The sequence below is a fragment of the Ovis aries genome, chromosome 1 (assembly GCF_016772045.2).
Source record: "Ovis aries strain OAR_USU_Benz2616 breed Rambouillet chromosome 1, ARS-UI_Ramb_v3.0, whole genome shotgun sequence".
Classification (NCBI taxonomy): Eukaryota; Metazoa; Chordata; class Mammalia; order Artiodactyla; family Bovidae; genus Ovis; species Ovis aries.
In genome coordinates this window covers 168,062,505-168,077,951 of record NC_056054.1, presented here as the reverse complement: position 1 = coordinate 168,077,951, position 15,447 = coordinate 168,062,505, and positions in this window count along the sequence as shown.

The window sequence follows — 15,447 nt, the reverse complement described above, 5'->3', positions numbered from 1 at the left end:
GGTGATGAAAGTGTTTTCATTCTTGTTTGGGGTGATGTAGGTGCATGCATGGTAAAGTGTCACCTGAAATGCAGGAGATCCAAGTTCGATCCCTGGGTAGGGAAGATCCCTTGGAGAAGGGAATGGCTACCCACTTCAGTATTCTTGCCTGGAGAATTCCATGGACAGAGAAGCCTGGCAGGCTACAACCATGGGATGGTAAAGAGTCAGACATGACTGAGTGACTAACACACACACACACATAAAAGCAGATATTGATATATGTAGATAGATACAATTGAATTTAAACACCTAACAATTATTTAGTATAAGGATGTCCGTGCAATATTTAGGATATGTTAAAATTTTAAAAATCCATCCTTTATCTAAAATTCAAATTTAATTGACCATCTTGTATTTTTTATTTGACAACTTTACCTCACTCCCAAGTAATGACACAATTTTAGATGACAAGTTTCTGTTAGAACTAACCTGAAGTGAAGCTGTCTGTGAGAGAAATATATTATTGTACATAAATATAAATTGTAAATATATATTGTATCATCTTTGCTACCATGACCATTATTACAGTGGTACTATGATAAACACCAGAAAAAGAATAATTAATAATAATGGTAATATCTTAGGCATTGAATCAAAGTCCATATTGATTTTTCATAGGGAATTCTCATTCATTCTGTGATGTGTCTAGAGGTAAGAACTGGTAGGAAGCAGACAATGTTTGAAAATATAGTCATTAAAATATATCCCAGACTGAAAATCACATAGTGATTAGAAGCCTGTAAGTTTGTCAAATTGACCTTAATGTTATTAGCCCAGAGCTTACATGTAGGTGAACAAAGAATTATGAATTGTCACTGTAAAAGAGAGTGAATTGTGAATAAAAGGACACCTCACTTGCCAGGAAAACAACAGTCTAAAAAAGACCTAAGTGTCTTAGCAGCTATAGTTTTCAGCTTTAACATACATGACCACTTGACATCAAATTTTGCTTTTTAGATTTTGACTTCTGATGAGAACATTCGTCTCATTTCTCATTGCTGAAGGACAAGGTTTAAATGTCCCACTGAACTAGGATAGCTTGTCAACTGCTACAAAGATGCTGTGGGTTGAATGATCTTGTGTATTTAGGACTACCTATTCAAATGATGGATGAGGCCAAATCTTCCAGAATTTACTACAAACATATTTTGGATGTTGTTCGATTGTGGCCATTTCGCACCTTGTATCAGTCATCAATAATAATAGAAGGTCTACCCACAATGAGAAACAATAATCTCATTTGGTGCTGAAATAGCCACAACTCCAGAAAGTGCCACTGAGTAAATGATCAACACCATTTACTGCCCTGTGGCTGCTTGCTTTAATTCACCTCAAGCTGCCAGTGACTTTCACTTCTCCCCTTTCCTCTTTTTAGGTAGGAGCTGCAATAGAAAACATGAGCCTTCCTATCTCCAATTCTCACATATCCTCTATACAGCAACATCATATTAATATTTCTTCTTTGCTTATTAATGTTAGACAAATAATTTTCTGTGGCTTAGTTTTTGTCGATCACAATGGGCTAAAATCTAACCTGCCTTGTCTAAATAAAAGAGCCTAGTAATAGGAATTTAATTTCTTTGAAATTCCTGGAGTAGACCACATTCAAATTCTTCATTAGGTTCAAATTCTCCCCATAATTAAAGGATGCCTTATTCCCAAGTTGAGCACATTTAGAAGTTACACACCTTAGAATCTGGGAAACAAACACCTTACACATATGATGGTATTCTAATACATTGCTTGACATAATAAATATAGTCTTCCATAGGGTATCAATTCAGATCATCTTTTGTTACTGATTTATTATATAAAGTAGGAAGTGTATTATCTTTATTTATAGTCCTTCTTCGATTGCCAGTGATCCCAATACATACCCTGGGACACTTGGCATCTCTACCCCTGGTCAAGTAGTCAGTAAAAAATAAACAAAGAATATAAAATAGTATTAGATAAAAATGTTTTATACTAATTCTTATCGTATAAAAATTCTTTCCTTTAAACATCGATTTGTATACTTGGGATTTTTCCCAAACAACTGTACATATATTTTATCAACTAAATTATTTTTAGGTTATGAAAGCTACATTAGTACTCAGAGAATCACTGTATAATATAAAAATCTATAAAATAGGAAATATAAGATTTGCCTATTAATTTCAACAGAATGGGTGTCAATTAATTTAGCATGGATTATTGAAAATATATTTTGAAGAAATTTGTTTTTTATGGTTTCCCTTTGTATATATACATGTCTAATAAGCAGAGTCTGGAGAAGGAAATGGCAACCCACTTGTTGCAGAGAGTCGGAAACGACTCAGCAACTTTCACTTTTTCACTTTCACTATGAGCAGAGTCACTGATAACTTTTATTCCAGACTATCATTTCAATTATTCTTCAGTGCTCAGCCTTCTTTATGATACAAGTCTCACATCTGTACATGACTACTGGGATAGCAACACTGATTCAATGCATATGAGCTTGAGCAAACTCTCGGAGATAGTGGAGGACAGAGGAGCCTGGCATGCTGCAGTCCATGGGGTTGCAAAGAGTCGGACACAAACGACGAAACAACAATTTCAAAAATGTATTTTCAAGGCATTCTTTTCAAGAGTGGAAAACAGCCTTGGGGTATAGAAATATCATCACCTTCCTAGGCCGAGGGCAAATTTATTTGCTGCCCAATATAATAAAGATAATAAAAAAATAGTGAGGTCTTCCTCTGGGCAAAGGTTGAGCAAGTTTTCTGTAACCCTCCTTAAAGACTGGAATTTTTTTCTCTGTGACACAAATATACTAGGTGCCCAGCACCTCCCTGGGTCCATCTCCAAGTGACCACCTTGGGATCTGGGGGTGGAGATGGAAATCAAGGCAATCAAGAAGCTTAGGCTGCCTGTCTTGCCATGAATAATCAAATCTTTTTTTCTCTGACCCAAGAATCTCATGTTTTCTCCTAGCATCCATGAATCTATGGCAGGCTAGTTTGAAAATAGGATAATATCTCAAACCCTCATGATTCGTGATGTAAGTACATTACTGTGAACTTTTTTTTACTACTTGTAGATCTTCAAACTTCTGAGATAGTATTACTACACTTTGAATTGCCTTACAAAATGATAATATATGTGTCTGTGCGTGTATCTGGGCTTATGTGTGTTGCGGGGAAAAGAGCTGAATCAGAATCTCCCAAAGGTAATTTTGCTAACATGGGCAACAGCGTAGCATGCCTAAGGCCAGTCCTACCAGTTCTGCAGCATTCATAGACCTGTAAAGATGGAAATACAGTGAAGTTCTGAGTGCATACTCTGGAGCGATATCATGCTGTCCCAACTCTATAATCTGTTGGCAGTGTCATCTTGGACAAGTTACTGCACTTTTCTTTGTGGTTAGTAATACATATTTCATAGGGTTGTTGATAAAACCTGGTAGTCAGTTACTGTATTGTTTTTACCATAGTAAGTCAAGCAAATAAAAATAATTCAGTTTTGTCTGATTTAATTGAGGCATAAAGATTTGAAGCAAACTACCTATGGGATAAATCTGGCTTAATGCATTAATTCTATAAAATACACTGCTTTTTAAATTAAAAACTACTGTTCTGTTTAATACCTCTTTCACAGGTTAACAGCCACCTTTGCCAGCAGTAACAGATGTATTTATATCTCCTCAGAATGCCCCCATAATCAACATAGTGAAATCAACAATGAAATTATTTAATAATCATTAGCAACTATGTCCTTGCCTAACATTTTATTTCATTTGGCATAAAATCTTTAGATTTCTTACTGCCCATATTAAGCTTAAGTACTGTATGTACACATATTTTGTCAGAAGAGGATTTGTGAGCACTTAGCACATACTGCCTTTTCTGCCAAAATCTAAAAGTTAAATTCCCAAGAAACTTTAAATTAACTGAAATCTTTAAAAAAGCAATGATTATAATGGGATAAAACAGAGTTTCAGACAATATTATTGTGCTATAATCAGTGTTTTAGACTTATGACATCAAGCAGTTTTCCTATGAGGATTTTAATTAAAACATTAATAAAAAAGTAGTTTTCATAACTTTTTATGAAAAAAGTTATTTTCATGTATCATAAATTCTTGATTAAAAGTGGAAATAGGTAACTAACCAATTTTTTATTTGCTTTTCAATTCACATGTGTGAGTCATAAACTTTAGCACTCATTCTTATAATACACAAAGCACAAATTTTGCATAAGATACTTTTGTTAAAAGTAATAGAAATCATGAAATAGAAATAAATCAATTTAAAACTACCATCAGTAAAGAAGAACTATTATGGTAGTACAGCAGCCATAACTCATAACCTCAAAAGTGTAGCTGCATGTATTTTTCACTATATAATCTTTTTTTCCCCGTTCAAGATCACTATTATTTCCCAACATCCTTCAAGGTCACTTAAATTTCCCTGAACAGGAGCTACTGCACTTTGTAAGCATATGCTAACTGTTGTCTTTCTAAAGATAGTTAAAATAAAAATCCAAGTCAGTTACACATCTTCATACCCTTAAGAAAAGTGCAATACATTTTTATAAGTGAAAAGAAGTCATCAAGAAAGAATTTCATTGGAAAATTTCAGTCAATTAATCAAGAAAACTGAATTTATTTTATATACTGATCTTCTCTTAACCTCTCTTTTTTCTTCTTTATGCTTCAAATCTCTTACTACTGATTTCCTAAAGAACTTACATCTGACAGGTGGTGTGGATAAATTGCTATATGTCTGTCTAGCTATACAGCAGCCTAAATAGCCATTCCAGGAATTCAGAGTGAAGAAAAGTGGTCAGAATTCAAGATCAGTTCAGTTCAGTCACTCAGTCATGTCCAACTCTGCAACACCATGGACTGCAGCACACCAGATCTCCCTGTTGGTCACCAACTCCTGGAGTTTACTGAAACTCATGGCCATTGAGTCAGTGATGCCATCCAACCATCTCATGCTCTGTCGTCCCCTTCTCCTCCTGCCTTCAATCTTTCCCAGCATCAGGGTCTCTTTCAAATGTCAGTTCTTCGCATCAGGTGGCCAAAGTATTGGAGTTTCAGCTTCAGCATCAGTCCTTCCAATGAATATTCAGGACTGATTTCCTTATGGATGAACTGGTTGGATCTCCTTGCAGTCCAAGGGACTCTCAAGAATCTTCTCCAGCACCACAGTTCAAAAGCATCAGTTCTTCAGCGCTCAGCTTTCTTTCCTACAAAATCTGAAATGCTCTCTGTTTTCACTACAGGACATCTTCATTCAATAGGTTCATAAGGTTGAAACAGACAGAAATAATGATCCCCTACTGGTTCTGTTCTACAACTTAGGAGTCAACAGAAGCTTTAAATTTGGGAGCTTGTTTGTTATTTTCCTCAAATATATGAACAAGTTCTTCCCTGCTTACTGCCAGAATTGATTCACAATCCAGACTGTTCTAAGCATCATGGATTCAGGAAAAGTGCTTACTTCTTTTCTTCAAAGTCTATTTTTAAATGGTGAGGACAAAGTGGTAAGACCTGTGCATGGACAAGGTGTGGAATCAAAGTATCTTGAGGCAGTGATAACGGAGTGAGGGTCTGTTCTGAAATATAGAATCCTGAGCCCATGGCCATTCTGAGTGCTGTGTGTTCCAGCTAAGGGCATATTATTATGTACTGCCTTTCTATAGCCAACAGCACAGCTGTAAGAAAAAACAGACAAAAACATTACCACAGAAATACTATTAATGAAGCATGTCAAAGTTTTACTGTTAAAATGTCCCTTCAGAGCAGAATTTTGAAAAGCTTTGTCCTTCTCCACTCCAAAGGAGGGAGACTGAGGCATGAAGAGGTTAAGTGAGTTGACCAAGGTCACCCAGGAAGTCAGTGAATTAACCAGAAATAGCACCCAGGACTCCTGCCTCCTACACCACAGCTCCAACCACTGGACCATGTTTCCTGGTGTCAGCAAAGCATTAGACCACAGCGGTTTGCCAGCAACATCAAATAGCATTTTGCCAGTGTAATTTACCTCTTTCGGAATTAAATAATAATAACATTTTACCTTAATCTATCACCTTTCATCCCAGGGGAGCCTAAAGTGCTAAGTGCTTTAGTTATGAGTTTGAGCAGCTTACATATAAATCATTTCACACATCATTAAAATGCAGCTGTCCTTAGAGTCAATGTTGCAGCTGTTAAATGTAAGTATTGCAACTGTTAAACATTTATTGAGCACCAATGATGTGCTAAATGTTTGAGATAATGCAAAAGTTGAATTTAGAGAGTTTACAAAGACTAGGAAATAGAGGAAAACTACTTAAAATCTTGATGACATATAAAGAAATCAGACTATTATTGAAACACACTTTTGTTTCTAGTGAATATAATCATGAAGGGGTCTGAAAAATTGCCATCGTTTGTAGAAAAAGGACCCTTAGATGAATGATCTAAAAATGTTAAAGTGATAGTTTAGACCACAGATAAAGATATTTTAGAATCATTTCATCACATTCTCCTAATCTTTACCTGATTCCTCACATTCATTTCTCATTCTTTCTTGTGTTCTCAGGCACTTATGATAATAAATGTTGTATAGCGAAGTCCAATAAGTTTAATATAACCTTATCTGATTTTCCCATGGAGATCTATTATATAACTAAAAACATTTACTCCCAGGGTGGGGTGTAGGGAGTAGGGCACAGATCCAGAAGAGAAACAAAGTAAACTTGAGCATCCTGTAAATAATGACATGGTTAATGGAAAAATGATAATTTTATGATAAATGGTTAAAGTAGAATTATAAGGTTTTTTGACCACAGCTCTCACACCATATATAGACTTTAAAATATGATGGATCATAATAAACTCTATGTACTAACCACGTGAAAAATCAAAGGGAAATAAAGGAAGTTCAAAGGAACAGAAAATCCCAAATGGGGAAGTGAGTCTCTATTGTATCTGTCCAGCATTCTATGGCTTGAAAACATACTTTGGTTGTTCAGATGTTTTGTAGCACTTTATACCAAATGAAAATGAGCAAGTTGATCTGGGCTTCAGGGAGGAAAAGACACAGAAATACAGTAAAGGAATCTGTTTAATGTGCTATGGACACGAACCCACAAAGGGATCACACTGCCCAAAATACAGGCTTGGGGCCAGGAGTGAAAACTCGCTCTGCCCTCACTCTTCTCTCTGCTATCAAAATAGAGCAAAAGAGAAAACAAAAAATCTTCTTAACCTTGTTGGCTTTGTAGGTTCTCTGGTTTTTGATGGCTTACATTTCAGGAAGTTTTACCTAAACCAGACAAAAATACTGAAGTGGGTTGCCATGCCCCACTCCAGGGGAACTTCTAGACCAGGGACCAAACCCACATCTCTTATTACAGCCTTGACCTTACTCCTTTCTCGATTTGGAGCCAGTCTTTTGTTCCATGTCCGGTTCTAACTGTTGCTTCCTGACCTGCATTTAGATTTCTCAGGAGGTAGGTAAGTTGGTCTGGTATTCCCATCTCTTTAAGAATTTTCCACAGTTTGTTGTTGGGTTAATTGTTGGATTAATAATTATAATAATTAAAATATACTCCTCAGATCTTAATTTTTTCAACACATATGTAAAATTAAAATTTACATATGTAGGTGTAAGTGTGATAGAGAAAACCTGGTTCAGCTGAGCAGAAGTGGAAAAGTTTTGGAAATATAAATTGGCAAGGGACTCAACATGACTCAGCCACGTGCTACAACTGCTAAAAAAGGCTGAAGGGAGTCTTAGTCCATAGTCAATTATCCATTTAGTCAACATCGTTTACTGAATCTCTAGCGTGTGCCTAACATAAAGAAGAACCCAGTGATGAGTAACACCTTGTCCTCATCTCAGGGAGCTTAGCATTTAATAAGAACACAGAGGTAAATAAATAATGACTGAATGAACAAATAAATCACCATTCAATGTGATATATACAAAATAAAAGTGTATATATAAAGTGGTTTTAACAACAGAGGAGGGGAATGGGAGATGTAGAGGATGATGTCTGAATTCCACAGAAGAGATAAGATTCCCCCAGGATAAACGTGACTCATGGGTGGCAGGAGGGGATTTTAGAAGCAGGATATCCAAAAACAAAGGTGACAATTCTCCCATTCTACTCAGTATAAGTTGAACTCTACTTCGACCGAAAGAAGATCTCTGTTCTGACAGGATTTGAAATGCTCTTTTTCAGTGGAGTCAATGGAAATACAGAGTCTTCAAGGAAGAAAGAAGGAAAAACATTTGTGTTTTCCTTAGACGTTTAAAGATTCTTGTGTAAAAGAGAGAACAGCTTGTTCTATTTAGCTAAAAGAACAGAATGAGCAGGAGTATTGGGAGAAATTAGAAAGCAGACTTTGACTTGATCCATGAACAGACAAAACTGGAGTGGTTCCCAAACAGATTGAGGTTTCACCACGACTGGAGATATTGAAGCCAAATGAATTATTGTCAGGGATATTGCTGAAGAAAGTTAACCATTATGTGGGTGAATTAACTGACATCTACTATCCTTATCTTTCCTGTGAGTCTATAAAATGTATTGTAAAACAAACCGAAATAGTAGTGGGCTTGGCTGGCTTTATAAGCACACTATTCGGTTCAGGCAGCTATTGCAAACCACACACTGGTTGGCTTATAAGCAACATAATTTCATTTCTCCCTGTTCTGTGGCCTGGAAGTCCAACATCAAGATATTACAAGGTCAAGTTCTGGTTAAGAATCCTCCTCTGTGATGCTGACTGCCAGGCTTGCCTTGTATCCTCACGTGGTAGAGAGCAGAGAGAGAAAACAGGTGCTCTTGTGACTTTCATAAGGACACTAATCCCATTCATTTAATTCTAATTATCTCCCAAAGGCCTTGTCTCCTAATACCATCCCATTTGGGTGGGGTAGGGGTGTCAACATATGAAACTGGAAGGAGCATACTCAGTCCATATGTGTATGTTATGTTTCTGGTTTTCTAGTGAGGTCCCAAATCTGAGGGCAACGGATCACACATGCAAATACAGCTTTCACGCTGGATAGTATAAAAGGTGGATAAAATTGCCTCTGTAACCCTTAGCCCATGTTCTGCCTCTGCCCTTAATGACATGATAAGAAATTCAAGAGAGGTTGATAAGAGAGGAAAGGATGATGGAAGGGAATTAATAAAAATAAAGAATACTGTGACATAGGGAAGAGACTGTCTTCTTTCAAATTCCAGGCTAAATGGGAGCAAGTCAACCTCTGAAAGTGAAACTGAGGGATATTCAGAAGAAAGGAATATTGACCTCCAGACTTAGTATTTCTGGAGCTTTGGAACTGTGGGTCGGATGCTGTCTGCTATAGACTGAATGTTTATGTCTCCCTCCCCAAGGTATCTGTCGAAATCCTAACTCTCAATGTGATAGAATTAAGGCGTGGGCCTTGAGAAGTGATTGGTCACAAGAGTGGAACCCTCATGAATGTGAGTAGTGCCCTTGTCGAAGTGACCCCAGAGGCTCCCTTGTCTCTTCTGCCACGTGAGGACACAGCAAGAAGACAGCTGTGTAGGAACCAGGAAGTGGGTCCTCACTAGATATCGAATCTGCCAACACTCTGATCTTGGATTTCTCTCTTTCCAGAACTGTGAGAAAAGAAACATGTGTTGTTAATAAGCCACCCAGTCTGTTGTTGTATTTTGTTATAGCAGCCCACATGGACTAGGACACCACCAGAGAACCATGGCTATATGCAATGAAAGAGGTCTTTGGAAACTTTGAGGAATGTCCCTTGGAATTTGGGAAGCCTGATGACCAGTGTGAGGTCCTTGCCTGAAAGCAAGCAGAGAGAGCCATGTGAATGGGCACACATTTCCAGAGTTCAGCAGAACAAGGATCCGTGAGTTTTCCTATAAGCCAAGTAGACATTGCAGAAGAGAACTGGGCTAGATCCTTTTTTAAAGGATCTTGCCTTCAAAGGTTTCTTGCTGGAATGAGCAGTCCCTGGAAGAAATCCTGAGCAGGAGTTGAGGAAGAACTGTAGGTTACAGGACAGAGGTCTTCAGCACAGATGAAAGAGACTGAGAGTAGGGAGTCTTTCTCTCTTTCTTTCTTTTTTTTTTTTTTTTACTGGAGGCTAATTACAATATTGTAGTGGTTTTTGCCATACGTTGACATGAATCAGCCATGGGTGTACATGTGTTCCCCATCCTGAACCCCTTCCCACCTCCCTCCCCATCCCATCCCTCAGGGTCATCCCAGTGCACCAGCCCTGAGCACTCTGTCTCATGCATCAAACCCGGACTGGCGATCTATTTCACATATGGTAATGTACATGTTTCAATGCTATTCTCTCAAATCATCACACCCTCGCCTTCTCCTACAGGGTCCAAAATTCTGTTCTTTACATCTGTGTTTCTTTTACTGTCTCACATATAGGGTTATCGTTACTATCTGTCTAAATTCCATACATATGTGTTAATATACTGTATTGGTGTTTTTCTTTCTGACTTACTTCACTTTATATAATAGGTTCACGTTTCATCCACCTCATTAGAAATGATTCAAATGCATTCTTTCTAATAGCTGAATAATATTCCATTGTATATATGTACCATGGCTTTCTTATCATTTGTCTGCTGATGGACATCTAGGTTGCTTCCATGTCCTGTCTATTATAAACAGTGCTGCGATGAACACTGCAGTACATGTGTCTCTTTCAATTCTGGTTTCCTCAGTGTGTATGCCCAGCACTGAGATTGCTGGGTCGTATGGCAGGTCTATTTCCAGTTTTTTAAGGAATCTCCACATTGTTCTCCATAATAACTGTACTAGTTTGCATTCCCACCAACAGTGTAAGAGGGTTCCCTTTTCTCCACACCCTCTCCAGCATTTATTGCTTGTAGACTTTTGGATCACAGCCATTCTGACTGGCGTGAAATGGTACCTCATTGTGGTTTTGATTTGCGTTTCTCTGATAATGAGTGATGTTGAGCATCTTTTCATGTGTTTGTTAGCCATCTGTATGTCTTCTTTGGAGAAATGTCTATTTAGTTCTTTGGCTCATTTTTTGACTGGAATTGAACTGTATGAGCTGCTTGTATATTTTTGAGATTAATTCTTTGCCAGTTGCTTCATTTGCTATTATTTTCTCCCATTCTGAAGGCTGTCTTTTCACCTTGCTTATAGTTTCCTTTGTTGTGCAAAAGCTTTTAATTTTAATTAGATCCCATTTGTTATTTTTTGCTTTTATTTCCAGTATTCTGGGAGGTGGGTCATAGAGGATCCTGCTGTGATTTATGTCCGAGAGTGTTTTGCCTATGTTCTCCTCTAGGAGTTTTATAGTCTCTGGTCTTACATTCAGATCTTCAATACATTTTAAGTTTATTTTTGTGTATGGTGTTAGAAAGTGATCTAGTTTAATTCTTTTACAAGTGGTTGACCAGTTTTCCCAGAACCACTTGTTAAAGAGAGTCTCTTTAAACCATTGTATATTCTTGCCTCCTTTGTTGGAGATAAGGTGTCTGTAGGTGTGTGGATTTATCTCTGGGCTTTCTATTCTGTTCCATTGATCTGTATTTCTGTCTTTGTGCCAGTACCATACTGTCTTGATGATTGTGGCTTTGTAGTATAGTCTGAAGTCAGGCAGGTTGATTCCTCCAGTCCCATTCTTCTTTCTCAAGATTGCTTTGTCTATTCAAGGTTTTTTGTATTTCCATACAAATTGTGAATGTATTTGTTCTAGTTCTCTGAAAAGTATTGTTGGTACCTTGATAGGGATTGCATTAAATCTATAGATTGCTTTGGGTAGTATACTCATTTTCACTATATTGATTCTTCTGACGGATAAACATGGCATATTTCTCCATCTATTTGTGTCATGTTTTTATTTCTTTCATCAGTGTTTTATAGTTTTACATACATAGGTCTTTTATTTAGGTAGATTTATTCCTATTTTATTCTCTTCGTTGAAATGGTGAATAGAATTTTTTCCTTAATTTCTCTTTCTGTTTTTTCATAGTTAGTGTTTAGGAATGCAAAGGATTTCTGTGTTTTAATTTTATATCCTGCAACTTTACTATATTCATTGATTAGCTCTAGTAATTTTCTGGTGGTGTCTTTAGGATTTTCTATGTAAAGGATCATGTCATCTGCTAACAGTGAGAATTTTACTTCTATTCCAATCTGGATTCCTTTTATTTCTTTTTCTTCTCTGATTGCTGTGGCTAAAACTTCCAAAACTATGTTGAGTAGAAGTGGTGTTTCTTAAAAACCCTCAAAAGTCCTTCATAAGAGAGTGGTGCTTGAAGGAGACCATGAAACAATCAAGAATCAGAAATAGAGACAGGCAAATCACTTTTCTTGCCTTTTCTTCTAATACCCCATTACCTTGTATTCAAAGGGACCTGCCTGAAGCAAAAGAGCAAACAGAGTTGAAACAGGAAATATTGAAAGAAATAAAGTTGTCCCCCGTCCCTGCACTGTCCTCCAGGGAAACCTTTGGTCAGCCCTGACCTGGGAAGAGACAGAACGTTCCACTGCATGGAGGACAGCATTTTATTTTATTTTTTAGATCAAATGGGACCACCTAAATCTAAAGAGGATAGTCAGTATCCTATCCTAATAACATAACAGACAAGTTATGTTATTTTCCCAAATTATCTTCAACATACGGGGAATGGAGATTCAAACATAATTAGTTAAAGCCAACACTGGAGAAATAAAAAACTCTCCTGAATGTGTTCCTTAAATCTAAGCCATCCTGGAAACTGGAAAAATAAATATATCTTATCAAAAGCTGCTCTATGCATCTTATTTATTCAAAATATTCCTATTCATTTATGCAGAATATCCCTATAGCATTCAGTATTGTACATCAGAGTTTATAGTAAATTTTAAATAAATTCCAAATTAGAGTTTATATTATATTAAAAGAAGTACATTTGTGTTTATACTTTGAACTTCCTTATAAAATGAAGATACTCTATAGCAGTTATGAAAATTAAGTTTGGGAGCAAGAAATGAGACAGTACAAATAGGACATCGTAATTAAGTTTTGCTCTGATCCAACACCACTCATCTTTGTAATGAAAAGCAGCAGGATGAACTTACATTCTTGGAAATGTTGGCTGGTGGCATTGGTTATTGTGAGCACATCCTCCATATACTCTGAAGGTTGCCTAATCACAGCAGGAGCCAATACAAGTTTATGCTGCAACCCTGTATTACATGTGATGACTCAGTAATAAACAGCCCATTCAGAACTGTTTCCTAGAAGCTTTTTATTGAGTATCACAAAATCCATACTGTGCATACAATTTAGAGTCTATCAAAGCAGATTAAAATATATTATGCTTGCTATTATGGAAAACAGTTTCAATCAGCATCACCACTTCAAATCCTTATTAGTGGCCTCCTACAGCTGTGCTGAGGATGATTCTATATAATTACATCAGGCTGTGGCAGGAGTGTGTATGCTCAGTTGCTCAGTTGTGTCCAACTCTTTGTGACCCCGTGGACTGTAGCCCACCAGGCTCCTCTGTCCATGGGATTCTCCAAGTAAGAACACTGGAGTGGATTGCCAGTTCCTACTCCAAGGGATCTTTCTGACCCAGGGATAGAACCTGTGTCTCTTGTATCTCCTGCACTGGCAGGTGCATTCTTTACCACTGTGCCACCTGGGAAGCCTCCATACTGCACTTCATCTTAGCCAAAAGGTCTAGAAGCAGCAGGACTACCACAAGCAATTAGCAACAAGAATCATGAACAAGAAGGGAGAGGTAGAGAGTGGACTGTGCATTTATCATCTCTGAATGAAAGCCTTTTTTCCTCTGACTATTGGCAGGCGATTGATTCATGTCGAAATGGAGAGAAAACTCTTGTTTGACAACAGACAGATAGCATTAGGTTCTTTTGCAATAACCAAAATGACATGCTACTTTTGATCTCAGCTGTTTGTCTAACTACTAACCCAAAGACAGAAGCATGTACCTGGAGGGAGACAGGAAGTTTAGAATAGGAAAGTGAACAACTAAAGACAGGTATTTCAAGATCATGGGTCTATAAAGTGTACAGAAAAGTTCCTGAGAAGACAGAAATAACCACAGCTTTCTCGGGAAGAAAAGAAAAGAAAAGAAAAAAAAAATATATATATATATATATATATACACATGCATATATATATATATATTTAGCGAGAGAGAGAGAGATTTATTTATTCACAGTGTTAGTAATTATTCACAGTAGCAGTAATTCTGCTCTATAAAGTCACTGGGAACACTGAACTAGTGAATATCAAACAATTGCTCCTAAGGTTAGGTTCCTGTGAGCCTCTGGTCACATTTTCATCAGTAGATCAATAAAGTACCTTATTTCATGCATGTTTCTGCTCAAAGACATCTTATTAACGTATAACATAATTCATTAACATTGAACTCGTGGCCAAGAGCATTATGACTCATGCCTGAACAAAGCTTATCTCATACATGATTTTTCTGTAAGGCATATCCCAGCCTTCTTACACTGAGGAAACCTCAACAGCACTTCTGCACTATACTTAGGGACATTCTAAAAGACAAAAGCACCAACAAAAAGCACCAAAATACCAAAACGTGGCACTAACTAGACCATGTAGAGGACATTTGTTTACAGTATGTGATTAGAACATGTACTTCAAGCAACTCACAAGTTTTGTGGACTCTGCTTGTCCACAAATGACCAAAAAAGTATCACAAGTATTGATTTTATATTTACAAACAAATTTTAGCAAGCGATTGAATTTGACAATAAAACCTCTGTGAATAATGAGGATAAGCTTTATGTGTGTGTGTTTGTATGTATCTGTAAATGCTATCAAGCTAGAACTTTTCAATTAGATATAAAGGCGCAGCCTTTTATTGACCTCAAGAGTTTACATTTAATTGAAAGATTAGGACTAACACAAATAAAATACTTAGAGAAAATATAAACTGAAAATATAAGGAGACCCTATTCAGTGGATCAAATGATAAGAAGTTAAATGAAGGGCAGTCCTAAGATGGTAGAGGAATAGGACAGGGAGACCACTTTCTCCCCCACAAATTCATCAAAAGAATATTTAAACGCTGAGTAAATGCCACAAAACAACTTCTGAATGCCATCAGAGGACATCAGGCACCCAGAAAAGCATCCCATTGTCTTTGAAATGAGGTAGGAAAAAATATAAAAGACAAAAAAAAAGAGACAAAAGAGGTAGAGACGGAGCTCCATCCCGGGAAGAGAGTCTTAAAAAGAGAGAAGTTTCCAAACACCAGGGAACACTCTCACTGCCAAGTCTGTGGCAAGCCTTGGAAGCACAGAGGGCAACATAACAAGGCAGAAAAATAAATAAATAACTAAAACCCACAGATTACAAGCCCAACAGTAGCTCCCCCAGTGGAGAAGCAGCACAGATGCCT